Raw genomic sequence first — 15,693 nt, forward strand, 5'->3', positions numbered from 1 at the left:
ACTTCACAGCAATTGCCTACTGTACATTATTCATTTTAATGTTTTCTAATAAGCCAGACCTATTTCGGAGCAGAACGTTCCGGAGCATACTGTAACAGGAGCTTGTGCTGTCTTACTCATGTTAGGGCTCATTTGTGCTGGAGCTGATTGTGTGGTGAGTCAGACTCAACTGAAACAATGAGAGAACATGAGGGAGATGTTTAAGCTACTCCAGAGGTACGACGCGACAATAAACCTGTGCTGCATACACAATAAATAGACTTCATGCTTCTATTCGTCTTGGTGAGGATAACCTGCTGTTATTTACTAGGCTTCTTACATAAAAACATTCAAAAACTTCAATGATGCCTTTCTGGTAAACATAAAGGACTACTATGGTGGTTTATACACTTGCTGATCTGTCCATACGATGCACAGATAGGCCATTTTATACCTCAATGGTGTAAAACCATTCACATGGAAACCTGCACTATGACCTACCGAACTGCAGGCCAATCAGAGCATGTGGGCAGGGCATCGCTGGTGAGTGGTGGGGTGGAGATATGCTCCATGTCCCAGCACCTAGTTGGGGAGAAGAGAGGGTGGGGGGGAGGGCAGAGGAGAAGAGAGGGTGGGTGGGGACCATCAGGAGGCTCTGTGCCATCAATGGTGGAGAACTATTTAGTTCTCCGCCATTGATGGCGAAACCATCTTAAATCAGTTATGGTATAACAGATCGACAGTCAAAAGGTCGGCAGTGTCTAGGCCGACACAAAATGATCGACATGCACAAGGTCGACATGGTCAAAAGGTCGACACGGTAATTGTCGACATGATAATTTTATTTATTTTTTGTCAAATTTTAAATTGCAGCACGTGACCCCAATAATTGTACCGCTTCGCTTGCCATGCTTCGGGGAAGGTGCCTCACAACAGGTTACTATTCCCAACAGTAGTCCATGTGGATTGTAAAGTATGGAAAAGGAGAAGAAATTCAAAAAAACTCATGTCAACCATTATCACTTGAAGTAAACCCCCTGCTCCGCAGACGGATCACACGGCGGCTCAACCGCTGGTGTGCTATCTGTCATGGGGCACTTACCACGCCCACCCCCATCAGTTGGGGGCGGCTGAGGTGCCTATCTCTCTTTGCCTTTGGAATAATGCACTTGCTGGCGCGAGTTCTAACAAAGTGCAATCTTACTGCTTACACTAGTCTGTCGCCACCATCAGCACGTTCTACCACGTCTCAGCAGAGGACACACATATGTGCCTGAGGATCTCAAACAGTGATAGCAAACAGAGGCCGCATAGGTGCCCCTCGTACAATCAAAAAGGCAACACAGTACTCTTAAGCTCAATAATAAATAAGAACCTTAATGAAAAACAGAGACGCCTATGTGTAATAACATGTCAGAAGGCATTTTACACAAGTGTCACTAGCAAAAACAAAGACATCTAACAATAACGCAGGAAGGAGCTGGGGGCCACCACAGGTAAAGGCTCGGAGGGCCACAGGCAGCCTCCTGCCCATTACTATTCCTGCCTCACATCAGTAGCTCTTCGCGCATTTTGGAGCTCGCCACTCATCGGAGAAATGCGCCTTTCCTACTTAAATCCTCTTTGACATGTTTCCTCTCACCATTCTCAATGGGAGGCACAATATCGCCCCTTTACAGTACCAACAGTCGGTATGCCGACCAACAGAGACGATTGTCCACGACACCCACACAGTGGGAATAGAGCCTGCAAGGGGCTTCGTTGCGCTCGCGAACCCCACCTTCCCCCTTGGCACCTAAAAGACGGGATCCCAGCGTCGATATGGTGACCGCCAGTCACGCATGTCCAACCCTTCTCAATCATCTCTTTACATGTTTTGTCTCTCGTTATTATGAAAGAACTGATTTGGGGCAGCACGGATGGTGTAATGGTTAGCATTACTGCCTCACAGCACTGAGGTCATGGGTTCAATTCCCACCATGGCCCTAACTGTGTGGAGTTTATATATTCTCCCCGTACTTGCGTGGGTTTCCTCCGGGTACTCCGGTTTCCTCCCACAATCCAAAAATATACTGGTAGGTTAATTGACCCTAGTGTGAATGTGACTGTGTGTACATGTGATAGGGATTATAGATTGTAAACTCCACTGGGGAAGGGACTGATGTGAATGGCCAAATACTGTAGTCTCTGCGGAATATGTGTGCGCTATATAAATAACTGGTAATAAATAATAAACAAACAAACTGATAATATACAAACAGTTATTATGTCTTTTAAGCAATTGCAATTGTGAAAACACAGGAAGAAACAAGATATGGGGGGGGGGTTTGAAGTTACAGTAAGTATGAAACAGGAACATTTTAAACAGAATTATAGAATGGCTGAATAACAGAATAAGAACATTCCTTTTAAGATAGTCAAAACTATGAGAATAACATGCAGTATATTTAAAAACCTTTTAAGTTATGTTAATTACTGCATAATATCTTCCAAAAATACGTGTCTATTTCCTGGAAGTTATTATTTCAGGTGTTTTACATTTCCATGCAGAGCGTAAGATGGAAAAGAGAAAATTGCGAGACCTAAAGAGCTACTGATGTTTCTCATCAAACCTGCCATATAATAGTGGGTCCAGTAAAGGTGAATACGCTATTAAAGCACACTTATCCAGCGCAGGACATTCCACATGCAAATGGTGCATGGCTGCAGACAAAGTCTGGCAGGCTGAGAACGTGTCCTGTTACTGGATGATAGGTACAGGGTCCCACCAATCAGTACACAACTGGGCCAGTGCTTCATTCACTCACCGTACACCAGCAAATCACTGTATTTATCATTGATGCAGCAATTCTCATTACATGGGCATAACTATAGTGGGTGCAAGGGGTGCCATTGCTATGGGGCCCAGAGGCTTAGGGAGGCCTGGCAGGACCGTCTTTTCGTATGGGCTCAATGGGCACTTGCCTAAGGGCCCCAGGATGATAGCTGAGGGTCCCCCCTTTCCAGCAGTACCAGGTTTTTTAAAATCGGGCCAGGGGAACCAGAGATATCCGACTTCAAAGCAGTGGTCCCCATCCAAGCCTGTTAATTGCTCTTCCCAGCCAGATATCTCGGATTCTGTTTGACTTATAGAGGATTTACTCCAAAAGCTGGGACTCTCCCCTTTTGGTGAACACTGGCAGCTTGTCTCTACTATGCCCAGAACCAGAGATATCAGCCTTCCAGCAGCTGGCCCCTGTTCCAGCTCCACACACCTGGTATACAGTATTATATTTTCGTTGGTGGATTGCTCTGGCTTCTGAAATCTGATCCCCAAGTCCCCAATAACTCCTGATAGGTGAGACTCCTTAGTGTTTTTATTCCATTCAAAGCTAAGAAATCTATTTCCAGGAACTGGAGATATCTGTAGCCAAGCAGGCTGCCCCCAGGAAAATTGTGAATATTAAGCCTACTCCACTATCCACCCCTCCCCTGCGTATTAAACACCCCCTACCGCCCTGGAAGTCATGTTCCAGAGCCCCTTCATTCAGCCCAATGCCCATTCTACAGTTTACTGTTCTCCCTCTTGCCCCATCTGTGCAGTAAAGGATTAATTAGCAGAAATTACTGCTCCAGGTCCTACATGCTGAGCTGCAGATAAAACACCCGCTACCGCCCACGGGACATCAAAGCTGCCGCTGATAGCACCCCCCACCCCTACCGCTGGAGGATAGGAAGGGGCCCCAGTGCATTGTTGTGGCCAGGGGCCCACACTGCTGTTAAGACGGCCCTGGGGCCTGGAAACAGGTTATAAAGTTGCATACCAATTCCCCAGATTTGCCTGCTAAGCAACTGGGTCTGATCCATTGCCCAGCCTGAGGTGTGTGACACTACATTTTCATTGAGAGGAGTGTGTAGTGCATGTTATAGTGGTAAGCAGAGGCAGAACTCTGGGAGGCAACGGAGTCATCTGCCGCCGCGCTCCTGCTCTGAGGGGGGCACCTCTCCACCCATTCTTTGACACCAGTGAATTAAGTTAATTGATAGCTGCCGCTGTCTTTTCTGTGGCCGACTTCCTCACTGGTCCCTGCACCTTACAAATCACACCCTCTTTATTATACACATTTTACAAGTGTCACACCCAGGATTAGAAACCACAACCTATTACACTGGAAGCAGACACCTTCCTGATGAAGCTGTGTGCGCCTGTATAGGAAATATGAGAATTTTAACTATATGAAGATACTTCTCTGACAATTACACGTAACTTCATATAGTTAGAATTCTCATGCTTCCTCTACAGGAGCAAATAGCTCCATCAGTAAAGTGTCTGCTGTTACACACACACACACACACACACACACACACACTTATCTTGATATAGGAAATAGGGGGCACCAATATTTATCTTGCCTCCGGGCAACTGGGACGAACTTACGCCACTGGTGGTAAGGGGCACTGTACTATGGCATAATATGAACTGGAGGGCACTGTAATGTGTCATAGGGGGTAATTCAGACCTGATCATAGCAGCAAGTTTGTTAGCAGTTGGGCAAAACCATGTGCACTGCAAGGGGGGGGGGGGGGGCAGTTAGAACACTTGCAGAGAGCGTTAGATTTAGGTGGGTTATTTTGTTTCTGTGCAGGGTAAATACTGGCTGCTTTATTTTTACACTGCAATTTAGATTTCAGTTTAAACACACCCCACCCAAATCTAACTCTCTCTGCACATGTTACATCTGCCCCCCCTGCAGTGCACATGGTTTTGCCCATTAGCTAACAAATTTGCTGCTATGATCAGGTCTGAATTAGGCCCATAATCTGATCTGTTCATTGTAATGTTGAGGGCATTATAATGTTACATAATAATACAGTAACTGGGGCACTGTAATGTAACACAATATGAAATGGAGGCACTATAGTGTGGCATAATATGAACTGGGGCAGTGTAATGTGGCATAATATGAACTGGTGACACTGTATGACATAATGTGAATTGAGGACACGCTGCACCTGTGTATAGTGCCCACATGTATATACTGCTGCACCTGTGTATAGTGCCCAGATGTACCCTTTGGCTCATATATTGCATGTAAATCTGGCTCTGGTGCTAGCCAGTTCCTCCTGAGAAATTTACCTCACCACACGTCCCTGGTAATCTGCCATGTGATAATGCCCAGAGACATGTAATCTGCCAGGTAATAATGCCCAGAGACATGTAATCTGCCAGGTAATAATGCCCAGAAACATGTAATCTGCCAGGTAATAATGCCCAGAGATGTAATCTACCAGGTGATAATGCCCAGAGACATGTAATCTGCCAGGTGATAATGCCCAGAGACATGTAATCTGCCAGGTGATAATGCCCAGAGACATGTAATCTGCCAGGTGATAATGCCCAGAAACCTGAAATCTGCAAGGTGATAATGCCCAGAAACATGTAATCTCCAAGGTTATAATGCCCAGAAACATGTAATCTGCCAGGTAATAATGCCCAGAGACATGTAATCTGCCAGGTAATAATACCCAGAAACATGTAATCTGCCAGGTTATAATGCCCAGAAACATGTAATCTGCCAGGTTATAATGCCCAGAAACATGTAATCTACCAGGTGATAATGCCCAGAAACATGTAATCTGCCAGGTGATAATGCCCAGAAACATATAATCTGCCAGATTATAATGCCCAGAGACATGTAATCTGCCAGGTAATAATGCCCAGAGACATGTAATCTGCCAGGTGATAATGCCCAGAAACATGTAATCTGCCAGGTGAAAATGCCCAGAAACATGTAATATGGCAGGTAATAATGCCCAGAAACATGTAATATGCCAGGTGATAATGCCCAGAAACATGTAATATGCCAGGTAATAATGCCCAGAAACATGTAATATGCCAGGTGATAATGCCCAGAAACATGTAATCTGCCAGGTGATAATACCCAGAAACATGTAATATGCCAGGTGATAATGCCCAGAAACATGTAATATGCCAGGTGATAATGCCCAGAAACATGTAATCTATCAGGTGATAATGCCCAGAAACATGTAATCTGCCAGGTAATAATGCCCGGAGACATGTAATCTGCCAGGTAATAATGCCTAGAAACATGTAATCTGCCAGGTAATAATGCCCAGGAACATGTAATCTGCCAGGTAATAATGCCCAGAAACATGTAATCTGCCAGGTAATAATGCCCAGAAACATGTAATCTGCCAGGAGATAATGCCCAGAAACATGTAATCTGCCAGGTAATAATGCCCAGGAACATGTAATCTGCCAGGTAATAATGCCCAGAAACATGTAATCTGCCAGGAGATAATGCCCAGAAACATGTAATCTGCCAGGTAATAATGCCCAGAAACATGTAATCTACCAGGTAATAATGCCCAGAGACATGTAATCTGCCAGGTAATAATGCCCAGAGACATGTAATCTTCCAGGTAATAATGCCCAGAGACATGTAATCTGCCAGGAGATAATGCCCAGAGACATGTAATCTGCCAGGAGATAATGCCCAGAGACATGTAATCTGCAAGGTAATAATGCCCAGAGACATGTAATCTGCCAGGTAATAATGCCCAGAAACATGTAATCTGCCAGGTAATAATGCCCAGAGACATGTAATCTGCCAGGAGATAATGCCCAGAGACATGTAATCTGCCAGGTAATAATGCCCAGAGACATGTAATCTGCCAGGAGATAATGCCCAGAGACATGTAATCTGCCAGGTAATAATGCCCAGAGACATGTAATCTGCCAGGAGATAATGCCCAGAGACATGTAATCTGCAAGGTAATAATGCCCAGAGACATGTAATCTGCCAGGTAATAATGCCCAGGAACATGTAATCTGCCAGTAGATAATGCCCAGAAACATGTAATCTGCCAGGAGATAATGCCCAGAAACATGTAATCTGCCAGGTAATAATGCCCAGAGACATGTAATATGGCAGGTGATAATGCCCAGAAACATGTAATATAGCAGGTAATAATGCCCAGAAACATGTAATATGGCAGGTGATAATGCCCAGAAACATGTAATATGGCAGGTGATAATGCCCAGAAACATGTAATATGGCAGGTGATAATGCCCAGAGACATGTAATCTGCCAGGAGATAATGCCCAGAGACATGTAATCTGCAAGGTAATAATGCCCAGAGACATGTAATCTGCCAGGTAATAATGCCCAGAAACATGTAATCTGCCAGGTAATAATGCCCAGAAACATGTAATCTGCCAGGAGATAATGCCCAGAAACATGTAATCTGCCAGGTAATAATGCCCAGAGACATGTAATCTGCCAGGTAATAATACCCAGAAACATGTAATCTGCCAGGTAATAATGCCCAGAAACATGTAATCTGCCAGGAGATAATGCCCAGAGACATGTAATCTGCAAGGTAATAATGGCCAGAGACATGTAATCTGCCAGGAGATAATGCCCAGAGACATGTAATCTGCCAGGAGATAATGCCCAGAGACATGTAATCTGCAAGGTAATAATGCCCAGAGACATGTAATCTGCCAGGTAATAATGCCCAGAAACATGTAATCTGCCAGGTAATAATGCCCAGAGACATGTAATCTGCCAGGAGATAATGCCCAGAGACATGTAATCTGCCAGGTAATAATGCCCAGAGACATGTAATCTGCCAGGAGATAATGCCCAGAGACATGTAATCTGCCAGGTAATAATGCCCAGAGACATGTAATCTGCCAGGAGATAATGCCCAGAGACATGTAATCTGCAAGGTAATAATGCCCAGAGACATGTAATCTGCCAGGTAATAATGCCCAGGAACATGTAATCTGCCAGTAGATAATGCCCAGAAACATGTAATCTGCCAGGAGATAATGCCCAGAAACATGTAATCTGCCAGGTAATAATGCCCAGAGACATGTAATATGGCAGGTGATAATGCCCAGAAACATGTAATATAGCAGGTAATAATGCCCAGAAACATGTAATATGGCAGGTGATAATGCCCAGAAACATGTAATATGGCAGGTGATAATGCCCAGAAACATGTAATATGGCAGGTGATAATGCCCAGAGACATGTAATCTGCCAGGAGATAATGCCCAGAGACATGTAATCTGCAAGGTAATAATGCCCAGAAACATGTAATCTGCCAGGTAATAATGCCCAGAAACATGTAATCTGCCAGGAGATAATGCCCAGAAACATGTAATCTGCCAGGTAATAATGCCCAGAGACATGTAATCTGCCAGGTAATAATGCCCAGAAACATGTAATCTGCCAGGTAATAATGCCCAGAAACATGTAATCTGCCAGGAGATAATGCCCAGAGACATGTAATCTGCAAGGTAATAATGGCCAGAGACATGTAATCTGCCAGGAGATAATGCCCAGAAACATGTAATCTGCCAGGAGATAATGCCCAGAAACATGTAATCTGCCAGGTAATAATGCCCAGAGACATGTAATATGGCAGGTGATAATGCCCAGAAACATGTAATATAGCAGGTAATAATGCCCAGAAACATGTAATATGGCAGGTGATAATGCCCAGAAACATGTAATATGGCAGGTGATAATGCCCAGAAACATGTAATATAGCAGGTAATAATGCTCAGAGACATGTAATCTGCATAGGTGTGCGCAGGGGGGGTGCCTGGTGCGCACAGGCACCCCTAATGTCTGGCACCCTGATCTCACATGCCTGATGCAGCGATTGCCGAGCAGGCTGATTACTGTCCCCTCTGCGCTGCACCCTGTCAGGACTGCATTACTGACCGGACGCCTGGGTTAATCAAGGGTGCCACTGCCACCGGCTTTCAAACTCCCGGCTCCACCTCCATGTACAAAAACAGCGTGATGTGATTACGTCATGCTGCTCGCACTCCCACCTGCCACACCCGCCACATGCCCACCTCTCTCCTTCTATGCTATGCCAACGCCAGCCATTGATGAGGAGCAGCATGCAGCCAGCGTTCCTCTTAGGAAGACAAATTTAATACTGGCAGGCGGTCGACAGTCGCATTGACACGTCACTTGTTTTTCCAGCAGCAGCAGTACTAGTCTGCGACTGTCAGTGACAGTGAGTGGCTGACTTGTAAGTAAGCTGCTGAAGCTTGCAGGGGAAAGAGAGGGGGAGCCAGACCAGGCTGAGGAGGAGCAGTGTAATTACAGTGAGTGCCATCAGGGGTGTTTGTTTGGTGCACACCACAACATCTGACAATGTACCTACTTTATTAGGATTGGTACAAATATGGATATTTTATATTGCGTTGACCGTCAATAGATGGTGTTAGACACGCCCAAAAGGCGGTGCTAGACACACCATTCCGACAGTGCACCCCCTAATAAAATGTGCTGCGCATGCCAATGGTAATCTGCCAGGTAATAATGCCCAGAGACATGTAATAAGGCAGGTGATAATGCCCAGAGACATGTAATATGCCAGGTAATAATGCCCAGAAACATGTAATATGGCAGGTGATAATGCCCAGAAACATGTAATATGGCAGGTGATAATGCCCAAAGACATGTAATATGGCAGGTGATAATGCCCAAATACATGTAATATGGCAGGTGATAATGCCCAAATACATGTAATATGGCAGGTGATAATGCCCAGAGACATGTAATATGCCAGGTAATAATGCCCAGAAACATGTAATATGGCAGGTGATAATGCCCAGAAACATGTAATCGGCCAGATGATAATTATTAGAAACAAACTTTCACTGGAAACTCCCTGAATATACCAGCAATCTCCCTGATTGAACCTTACCCAATTACCCCATAGCTGTTAAATTCTTGGGGGGAAAAAAAATAAGATTTTACTCACCGGTAAATCTATTTCTCGTAGTCCGTAGTGGATGCTGGGAACTCCGAAAGGACCATGGGGAATAGCGGCTCCGCAGGAGACTGGGCACAACTAAAGAAAGCTTTTAGGTCACCTGGTGTGCACTGGCTCCTCCCACTATGACCCTCCTCCAAGCCTCAGTTAGGACACTGTGCCCGGACGAGCTGACATAATAAGGAAGGATTTTGAATCCCGGGTAAGACTCTTACCAGCCACACCAATCACACCGTATAACTCGTGATACCATACCCAGTTTAACAGTATGAAAACAACTGAGCCTCTCAACAGATGGCTCAACAATAACCCTTTAGTTAACAATAACTATGTACAAGTATTGCAGACAATCGGCACTTGGGACGGGCGCCCAGCATCCACTACGGACTACGAGAAATAGATTTACCGGTGAGTAAAATCTTATTTTCTCTGACGTCCTAGTGGATGCTGGGAACTCCGAAAGGACCATGGGGATTATACCAAAGCTCCCAAACGGGCGGGAGAGTGCGGATGACTCTGCAGCACCGAATGAGAGAACTCAAGGTCCTCCTCAGCCAGGGTATCAAATTTGTAGAATTTTGCAAACGTGTTTGCCCCTGACCAAGTAGCAGCTCGGCAAAGTTGTAAAGCCGAGACCCCTCGGGCAGCCGCCCAAGATGAGCCCACCTTCCTTGTGGAATGGGCTTTTACTGATTTAGGATGCGGCAGTCCAGCCGCAGAATGCGCCAGCTGAATTGTGCTACAAATCCAGCGAGCAATAGTCTGCTTAGAAGCAGGAGCACCCAGCTTGTTGGGTGCATACAGGATAAATAGCGAGTCAGTTTTCCTGACTCTAGCCGTCCTGGAAACATAAATTTTCAAGGCCCTGACTACGTCCAGCAACTTGGAATCCTCCAAGTACCTAGTAGCCGCAGGCACCACAATAGGTTGGTTCAAGTGAAAAGCTGATACCACCTTAGGGAGAAACTGGGGACGAGTCCTCAATTCCGCCCTATCCATATGGAAAATCAGATAAGGGCTTTTACATGACAAAGCCGCCAATTCTGACACTCGCCTGGCTGAAGCCAAGGCCAATAACATGACCACTTTCCACGTGAGATATTTTAGATCCACGGTTTTAAGTGGCTCAAACCAATGTGATTTTAAGAAACTCAACACCACGTTGAGATCCCAAGGTGCCACTGGAGGCACAAACGGGGGCTGAATATGCAGCACTCCTTTCACAAACGTCTGAACTTCAGGTAGTGAAGCTAGTTCTTTCTGGAAGAAAATCGACAGAGCCGAGATCTGTACCTTAATGGAGCCTAATTTCAGGCCCATAGTCACTCCTGCTTGTAGGAAATGCAGAAATCGACCCAGTTGAAATTCCTCTGTTGGGGCCTTTTTGGCCTCACACCAAGCAACATATTTCCGCCATATGCGGTGATAATGCTTTACAGTTACATCTTTCCTGGCTTTAATCAGCGTAGGAATGACTTCCTCCGGAATGCCCTTTTCCTTCAGTATCCGGCGTTCAACCGCCATGCCGTCAAACGCAGCCGCGGTAAGTCTTGGAACAGACCGGGCCCCTGCTGCAGCAGGTCCTGTCTGAGCGGCAGAGGCCATGGGTCCTCTGAGATCATCTCTTGAAGTTCCGGAACCACGCTCGTCTTGGCCAATCCGGAACCACGAGTATTGTTCTTACTCCTCGTTTTCCTATTATTCTCAGTACCCTTGGTATGAGAGGCAGAGGAGGGAACACATAAACTGACTGGTACACCCACGTTGTCACCAGAGCGTCCACAGCTATCGCCTGAGGGTCCCTTGACCTGGCGCAATATCTCTCTAGTTTTTTGTTTAGGCGGGACGCCATCATGTCCACCTGTGGCCTTTCCCAACGGTTTACCAACAGTTGGACGACTTCTGGATGAAGTCCCCACTCTCCCGGGTGTAGGTCGTGTCCGCTGAGGAAGTCTGCTTCCCAGTTGTCCACTCCCGGAATGAACACTGCTGACAGTGCTAAGACGTGATTTTCCGCCCATCGGAGAATCCTTGTGGCTTCTGCCATCGCCATCCTGCTTCTTGTGCCGCCCTGTCGGTTTACATGGGCGACTGCCGTGATGTTGTCTGATTGGATCAGTACCGGCTGGTTTTGAAGCAGAGGCCTTGCCAGACTTAGGGCATTGTAAATGGCCCTCAGTTCCAGAATATTTATGTGTAGGGACGACTCCTGACTTGACCAAAGTCCTTGGAAATTTCTTCCCTGTGTGACTGCCCCCCAGCCTCGAAGGCTGGCATCCGTGGTTACCAGGACCCAGTCCTGTATGCCGAATCTGCGGCCCTCTTGAAGATGAGCACTCTGCAGCCACCACAGTAGAGATACCCTGGTCCTTGGAGACAGGGTTATCAGCCGATGCATCTGAAGATGCGATCCCGACCACTTGTCCAAGAGGTCCCACTGAAAGGTTCTTGCATGGAACCTGCCGAATGGAATTTAGCTTTGTAAGAAGCTACCATTTTTCCCAGGACTCGTGTGCAGTGATGCACCGATACCTGTTTTGGTTTCAGGAGGTCTCTGACTAGAGATGACAGCTCCTTGGCTTTCTCCTGCGGGAGAAACACTTTTTTCTGTTCTGTGTCCAGAACCATCTCCAGGAACAGTAGGCGTGTGGTAGGAACCAGCTGTGACTTTGGAATGTATAGAATCCATCCGTGCTGTTGTAGCACTTCCCGAGATAGTGCTACTCCGACCAACAACTGCTCCTTGGACCTCGCCTTTATAAGGAGATCGTCCAAGTACGGGATAATTAAAACTTCCTTTCTCGGTGCCGTGGACAGTCCAAACAGCAGTGTTTGGAATTGGTAATGGCAATCCTGTACCACAAATCTGAGGTACTCCTGGTGAGGATGGTAAATGGGGACATGTAGGTAAGCCTCCTTGATGTCAAGGGATACCATGTAATCCCCCTCCTCCAGGCTTGCAATAATCGCCCTGAGCGATTCCATCTTGAACTTGAATTTTTTTATGTATGTGTTCAAGGATTTCAAATATAAAATGGGTCTCACCGAACCGTCCGGTTTCGGTACCACAAACAGTGTGGAATAGTAACCCCGTCCTTGTTGAAGTAGGGGCACCTTGACTATCACCTGCTGGGAATACAGCTTGTGAATTGCCTCTAGCACAGTCTCCCTGCCTGAGGGAGTTGTCGGCAAGGCAGATTTGAGGAAACGGCGGGGGGGAGACGCCTCGAATTCCAGCTTGTACCCCTGATATACTACTTGAAGGATCTAGGGATCCACCTGTGAGCGAGCCCACTGATCGCTGAAATTTTTGAGGCGGCCCCCCACCGTACCTGGCTACGCCTGTGGAGCCCCCCCGTCATGCGGTGGACTCAGAGGAAGCGGGGGAAGAATTTTGATTCTGGGAACTGGCTGACTGGTGCAGCTTTTTCCCTCTTCCCTCGTCTCTGTGCAGAAAGGAAGCGCCTTTTACCCGCTTGCATTTCTGAAGCCGAAAGGACTGTACCTGATAATACAGTGCTTTCTGAGGCTGTGAGGAAACCTGAGGTAAAAATTTTTCCTTCCCAGCTGTTGCTGTGGATACGAGGTCCCAGAGACCATCCCCAAACAATTCCTCACCCTTATAAGGCTCTATGTGCCTTTTAAAGTCAGCATCACCTGTCCAGTGTCGGGTCTCTAATAACCTCCTGACAGAATGGACATTGCATTAATTCTGGATGCCAGCCGGCAAAATATCCCTCTGTGCATCCCTCATATATAAGACGACGTCTTATGTTCGCAAAATAGTATCCCTGTTTGACAGGGTTACAGACCACGCTGCAGCAGCACTATCTGCAGGTCTCAGTCTAGTACCTGAGTGTGTAAATACAGACTTCAGGATAGCCTCCTGCTTTTTATCAGCAGGTACCTTCAAGTGGCCGTATCCTAAGACGGCAGTGCCACCTTTTTTGACAAACGTGTGAGCGCCTTATCCACCCTAGGGGATATCTCCCAGCGTAACTTATCCTCTGGCGGGAAAGGGTACGCCATCAGTAACTTTTTAGAAATTACCAGTTTCTTATCGGGGGAATCCACGCTTTTTCACACTTCATTCACTCATTTGATGGGGGAACAAAACACTGGCTGCTTTTTCTCCCCAAACATAAAACCCTTTTTTAGTGGTACTTGGGTTAATGTCAGAAATGTGTAACACATTTTTTTTTTTTTAATGCCGGGATCATGTAACGGATGTTCCTAGTGGATTGTGTATATGTCTCAACCTCGTCGACACTGGAGTCAGACTCCGTGTCGACATCTGTGTCTGCCATCTGAGGGAGCGGGCGTTTTTGAGCCCCTGATGGCCTTTGAGACGCCTGGGCAGGCGCGGGCTGAGAAGCCGGCTGTCCCATAGCTGTTACGTCATCCAGCCTTTTATGTAAGGAGTTGACACTGTCGATTTATACCTTCCACCTATCCATCCATTCTGGTGTCGGCCCCACAGGGGGCGACATCACATTTATCGGCATCTGCTCTGCCATCACATAAGCCTCCTCATCAAACGTGTCGACACAGCCGTACCGACACACCGCACACACACAGGGAATGCTCTGACTGAGGACAGGACCCCACACAGCCCTTTGGGGAGACAGAGAGAGAGTATGCCAGCACACACCAGAGCGCTATATAATTTAGGGATTAACACTATATTGAGTGAATTTTTCCCAATAGCTGCTTGTATATACAATATTGCGCCTAAATTTAGTGCCCCCCCTCTTTTTTTAACCCTTTGAGCCTGAAAACTACAGGGGAGAGCCTGGGGAGCTGTCTTCCAGTTGCACTGTGAAGTGAAATAGGCGCCAGTGTGCTGAAGGAGATAGCTCCGCCCCTTTTTCGCGGACTATTCTCCCGCTTTTTTATGGATTCTGGCAGGGGTAATTACCACATATATAGCCTCTAGGGCTATATATTGTGGTATTTTTGCCAGCCAAGGTGTTTTTATTGCTGCTCAGGGCGCCCCCCCCCTAGCGCCCTGCACCCTCAGTGACCGGAGTGTGAAGTGTGTATGAGGAGCAATGACGCACAGCTGCAGTGCTGTGCGCTACCTTGGTGAAGACTGATGTCTTCTGCCGCCGATTTTCCGGACCTCTTCTTGCTTCTGGCTCTGTAAGAGGGACGGCGGCGCGGCTCCGGGACCGAACACCAAGGCCAGTTCCATGCGGTCGATCCCTCTGGAGCTAATGGTGTCCAGTAGCCTAAAAAGCCCAAGCTAGCTGCAAGCAGGTAGGTTCGCTTCTTCTCCCCTTAGTCCCTCGCTGCAGTGAGCCTGTTGCCAGCAGGTCTCACTGTAAAATAAAAAACCTAATTATATACTTTCTTTCTAGAAGCTCAGGAGAGCCCCTAGTGTGCATCCAACCTCGGCCGGGCACAAAATCTAACTGAGGCTTGGAGGAGGGTCATAGTGGGAGGAGCCAGTGCACATCAGGTGACCTAAAAGCTTTCTTTAGTCGTGCCCAGTCTCCTGCGGAGCCGCTATTCCCCATGGTCCTTTCGGAGTTCCCAGCATCCACTAGGACGTCAGAGAAAAGAAAATCAGAGATATACAAGTAGACATACTAATCATAATGCGTTTATTGGTCATAGGCTCCAAAGTGGCCTAATATTGGTGGTCATTCCGAGTTGTTCACTCGCTGCCGATTTTCGCAGTGCAGCGATCAAGTGAAAAAACGGCAAAAATGCGCATGCGCATGGTACGCTGCGTACCATGTGCATGCGCTAAGTACTTTCACACAAAACTTTGTAGATTTACACAAGCTCAAGCAACGTTTTTTTATCGCTCGAGTGATCATAGTGTGATTGACAGGAAGTGGGTGTTTCTGGGCGAAAACTGGCCGTTTTCAGGAAGTGTGCTAAAAAACGCAGGCGTGC

At 46.8% G+C, this 15,693-nt stretch overlaps 1 protein-coding gene across 4 annotated transcripts in view; it reads right to left on the reverse strand.

The window, feature by feature from the left end:
- The window catches only part of SUPT3H (SPT3 homolog, SAGA and STAGA complex component), a 476,044-nt gene that overhangs the window by 222,695 nt on the left and 237,656 nt on the right, over nucleotides 1–15,693 (reverse strand). The window lies entirely within an intron of this gene.

Source organism: Pseudophryne corroboree, chromosome 4 (assembly GCF_028390025.1).
Source record: "Pseudophryne corroboree isolate aPseCor3 chromosome 4, aPseCor3.hap2, whole genome shotgun sequence".
Classification (NCBI taxonomy): Eukaryota; Metazoa; Chordata; class Amphibia; order Anura; family Myobatrachidae; genus Pseudophryne; species Pseudophryne corroboree.